We start from the raw sequence: 5,498 nt of genomic DNA, 5'->3' as shown, positions 1-5,498 counted from the left end.
ATTACAGAGGAGGGGCTACTGATCATTTGGACATGGGGGAGGTGAGCATGAGTGACTCATCCGCTCACTGAGTCAGGAAGCATGGAAGGAGAAGCAGGTACCAATGGGACCACGAATGAAGACACCCAGAGGGAAGCCACATCCATGGGTCCAGAGCTTATGAGCCAGCTCTCAGCTGGACCTCTAGAGTTGAAAGTCGTCAGCCTGTTGCTGAACACTGAAACCTTGGAAATGGATGTGATTACCCCTTGCAATGTCAGAATGAGCAACAAGGCTGGCACAGAACCGTAGGGGAAACCAACAAAGGAAGAGAGAGGATGGGAGCCCAGGAATCCTAGGGCAGATGCCAACTCTTTCCAGGCTCTGGGATGCCACAGTAATGAGTCAAAACCAACCTAATACTCCTCAGCTCTTGAGTGAACCCAAGGCCAACACTTTAAAGTGCTCTCTTGCTTGCAATGCTGCTTTAAACTTGCTCCTGTAGGAAAAGTCAACTAGTGTCATGGCCAGAACCCAGCCAAACTGTTTCTGCTCACAACCAGTTCTTTTGGTTGAGGGAACCCATCCTCAGCATATGTAATATCTCCAGCCCCTGGTTCCCTCTGACTTTTATACAACCCCAACCAGCCTCTGCCTGCCTGAGCTCTGCTTCTTCAACATACATCCTCTTCCCACACACAGCCCCGTGAAGAAATGTTTCAGCATAAGGAAGCGTATTAAGTGTGAGTAAAACAAAACACTCCCTCTAAATACTCGTGCTTTCATTGAAATGTGGCACATCCACCAGTTGCCTAGAGCTCTCCGGCTGGGCGCTGGGTGGGTTGGGCTGGACTGGGAGTCAGTCGGTGACAACTTGTCTGCTGGACAAGCACGTCTCTGGCTCTTGCTTAACAGAGAAATAACCTTCAGCAAATGTGAAGGGGTATTTGCTCTCCTTTTAAATGATCGATTTTTCCACTAGAGAGTACTCATCAGCTGCCTTCCCAGAACCCTTACACTTAGATTCTGGTCTGAATCACACTTTGGAAAATTAATTATTCACGGTCTTGTACCATCAGTCATGTCCCCAACTAGATTATAAACTCCCCGAGGAGCCAGAGGCCATGACATCACTTCTCCTGGGTCCCACAACTGGGCTGCATCCATGGGAGGTCCTTGATGGAGTGAAGTAGATCAGGGAAATCAGAGCACTGGGGCCTACAGGCCTCCTCCTTGGGGTACATCTAGTTCAACCTCTTACAAATAGGGAAGCTGAAGCCCANACAAAACACTCCCTCTAAATACTCGTGCTTTCATTGAAATGTGGCACATCCACCAGTTGCCCAGAGCTCTCCGGCTGGGCACTGGGTGGGTTGGGCTGGACTGGGAGTCAGTCGGTGACAACTTGTCTGCTGGACAAGCACGTCTCTGGCTCTTGCTTAACAGAGAAGTAACCTTCAGCAAATGTGAAGGGGTATTTGCTCTCCTTTTAAATGATCGATTTTTCCACTAGAGAGTACTCATCAGCTGCCTTCCCAGAACCCTTACACTTAGATTCTGGTCTGAATCACACTTCGGAAAATTAATTATTCACTGTCTTGTACCATCAGTCATGTCCCCAACTAGATTATAAACTCCCCGAGGAGCCAGAGGCCATGACATCACTTCTCCTGGGTCCCCCAAGTGCCCACAACTGGGCTGCATCCGTGGGAGTGAAGTAGATCAGGGAAAACAGAGCACTGGGGCCTTCTTAGATTCTGGTCTGAATCACACTTTGGAAAATTAATTATTCACGGTCTTGTACCATCAGTCATGTCCCCAACTAGATTATAAACTCCCCGAGGAGCCAGAGGCCATGACATCACTTCTCCTGGGTCCCACAACTGGGCTGCATCCATGGGAGGTCCTTGATGGAGTGAAGTAGATCAGGGAAATCAGAGCACTGGGGCCTACAGGCCTCCTCCTTGGGGTACATCTAGTTCAACCTCTTACAAATAGGGAAGCTGAAGCCCACAGGCTCTGCAGTGTGTGCAGTCACACAGCCCACTGAGGACCGAGCCAGGACTGTTGCACCAGGACATGAGGAGAGGCAGCACAGCGACTGGTCAAGAGCATAGCCTTAGCCAGTCCTTCCTCACTTACAGCCATGTGAGCCTGAGCAAGTTACCCTGGCTCCACTTCCTGTCCTATATAACAGATCGCAAGTGAGCCACGGCTCACAGCACTGTAAGGACCAAATGGGCAGCTCCACGGAAAGCTCATAGGACAATGCCTGGAGTAGAGTAAGTGCTCAACAAACACTAGCAGAAGGAAAATACATAACTTCCAAAACCAGAAATATTTCATTGAAGTATTTGCTACCTTCAAATATTTAGTACAAGTGTGTTAAGTAACATGATGTCTTTAATTTAACTCTACCCAGAATGCAGTTGCAAGTTGTGTGCTTTTGATTACTAAGCAAAGGACTGTCCAAGCAAGAGGTCCTCATGGCTATGAACACTGTCTAGGCTGCACTAAAACAGCATTGCCAGTGCAGTGGCCAGCAGCCAGGCCCAGCACGGAAATGCCCTGCCTCGGGGAAGTTAGGCAAGCAGTGGGCAGAAGGGTTGAGCGGCCCACGCGGCCCTGCCTAGGAAGGTGAGTGAGGGTCACAAGCTTCACCTTATTCACAAACTGTCCCTTTAACAGAAACGCAGAGTCTTGTCTCAGCCTTTTACATGTTTATCAGATGCTGTAAAATCATGCTAGTCGGAGCTGTATTCTGGCTCCAACCCTTCACAGCCACACAATTTGGGGAGTTATATAACTTTTCTATGATTGGTTTCACTGTCCACCCTCCATCTGCAAAACAGGGATAACAACAGTAACTCACGGTCAATCCTTATCAATTGTTGTATTGATTAAAAGAAACAATAACTGTAAAATATTTAGAGCAGGGCCTAGCATATAATAAGCACTCTAGAGATATTAAACAACAGTAACTCACGGTCAATCCTTATCAATTGTTGTATTGATTAAAAGAAACAATAACTAAAATATTTAGAGCAGGGCCTAGCATATAATAAGCACTCGAGAGATATTAGTTAATAACTAAAATATTTAGAGCAGGGCCTAGCATATAATAAGCACTCTAGAGATATTAGTTATTTAAAATCATCTATCCTGTAGTTTGAATACCACTGTAGAGTTTTATTTTCAGGAGCAAAAACCTGATAACCTGTTTCCACTTTGCTTGCTTTAATCTGAACTCAATTAAGAAACAAAAGAGAATTAAATTTAGTGTTTCCTTTATGCACAGAAAAGGGCTGGAAGGAAATACACCTGAATGTAAACAGTGGATGTGATAGGCTAGAACTATAAACAGATTTTGTTCTTTCTTTTCACATTCTATATTTTCTATCAATTGTGTTTATAATTAAAACCGATCATTGCAGATAAGAGATACATTGTGAGCTATCTGTAAGAAATATCTTCTATCTATTGTTTTCCGTAGGCAGAGACAAAGAAAGGGGCTCCAGCTTGGTTTGGGGCAGTTCCAATGCTATTCTCTTGGCTCGGAACAAACCTCTTACTTGGTCTAATGTCGAGATTCCTCCTACCCAGGCACCGGTCCTTCCTGTGGCCTCAGGTCTGCAGCCAGCCTCCAGCCTTCCACCTCCTCTCACCTAACTTGGTGCAGGTTGGTAGAAGAAGCAGGGAGGGTTGCCTCACTCCCCAGAGCCCCTTCCAGTCCTTGCACCCAGCTGTGTTCTCTGCTGCGCGCTTCTGGTGAGGGCTCTGTCCTCTGTTGATGTACCTCTGAGTGTCCCTGCATCTCACCCCACCCACCACCACAGGCTTCTGGTTCCTGGACTCTACCAACTGGTGCATCCTTTTTTCCTTCCATCGCCACTGCTGCTTTCAACATGCAAGTGTTGTCTGTCTGTCTGTCTGTTTGTTTGTTTTATAGTATGATTCCACTAATGCAGAATCCAACCTAGCAAACTAGGCCATGTCTGCTAAGGGATGTACATGCATGTGGCTTACTGCAAAGAGCAGCAAGCATGTCTGTGGCACTGTTCTAAGTACTTTGTGTACATCCACCATATTTAATCTTTTAAACAACCTTATCAGCTTGCAGTCTATCATTAACCTTACATCACAGGTGAAGAAACCAAGCACAGAGAGATGCAGAAGTTTGCTCAAGGATATACAACTAGTGAGTGGAGGAACCGAGCTGTGAATCAACACCTTCTGGCTCCAGAACCATGTCCTTCACCATGTATCACACTGCCTTATAAAATAAACATGGAAGTGATTGTCCCCAAAGTCAGAATAGCAGTTACTTTTATGAGGTACATGGGGGAAATCAGGGGCATGGGGGAGATTCTTGGGTGCAGGCAGTGGACTCCATCATGACCTAGGTGGTGTTTACATAGGAGTTCACTTTGTGATCACTTGTTGAACTGCGTATGTCTCTTACGCAACATGTATTATAAATGTGGGTGGGGGCCGAGCGCTGAGTGGTGCCTGAGTGTGGTTTGTAAATACTTGGGTGGAAAGTGAGTGGCTACACTACAAGGTTTGACTTCTCAGGCCCACCTCACCTGTTCCATTCTATAAAATGGTGGAGTCCCTGCTTCATGTTCAGGACACTGTCACCACCAAGACTTCTGAGGGGAAACAGCTTCTGGACTCTAAGGCAGCCAGAGTGCCTCATATCACTGAAATGACTACTGTCTGGGGCTCCCTAATCTCGGGGTCTGGAGCTTAGGGTAGGGACAGGGGCTTCTTCCAAACTCCCTGTTGTGTAATTGAGACCCCGAGAAAGTCCTCCAGAAAAATCCATGAGGAAGACTGGGACAAGGCACAGCTTAGGGCAGCAAGGCAAGATCCTTGCCAGGGCCAAAGGAAAGGGCAGGGCCTCCCGTCCTCCAAACTCTTGTCTCCCCTGACCTGCAGCCTCTCAGTGTCTTGACCTCTTGCCACACCCTCTGGGCCTCGCATAGGACGGTGCCCCTCGGACCTCTGTCTCCATCAGAGCCCCTCCCTCTTTGCTGGAAGGTGGTGAACAGCCTTTGTCCACTGCTGCCCAGAATGAGGCTCCAGCTCTTTCATGAGGGATTCTCAAGTAGTGAGGCATGGGACTCTAGGGTCAGCCCTTAGCGACTCTGCAATAGGTGAGACCCTGTGACAACACTGTGTTCTTCTCATGGCCTCCTGCTCCTTGCAGGGGCCCCCGCAGTGTTCCAGGAGGAATGACTGTGGCGGGGAGGTGTGGTGCTATGGCTACTGTCTGGAATCCTGTTGACATGGCCAATTGCTGCACTAGGGCTGGGTCTGGAGCTTCCAGGCCCCTCAAGCCCATTGTCCAGACTGGGTCACAAACCCTTCAGATGCCAGGTTGGGTCCCCATACCCCTTACATGCCAGGCTGGGTCACCAGACGCCTTACACACAGGTCTATGAGCTAGGTAACCAGCCAAAAGATCCTTGGAAGCCATAGGTTGGAGAGCATGGTTGCATCGGGTGGATGCCTGA

The sequence above is a fragment of the Galeopterus variegatus genome, unplaced genomic scaffold (assembly GCF_000696425.1).
Source record: "Galeopterus variegatus unplaced genomic scaffold, G_variegatus-3.0.2 Scaffold4717, whole genome shotgun sequence".
Taxonomy (NCBI): domain Eukaryota; kingdom Metazoa; phylum Chordata; class Mammalia; order Dermoptera; family Cynocephalidae; genus Galeopterus; species Galeopterus variegatus.
The sequence above is the reverse complement of the archived record's forward strand: the minus strand, read 5'-3'. Positions refer to the sequence as shown.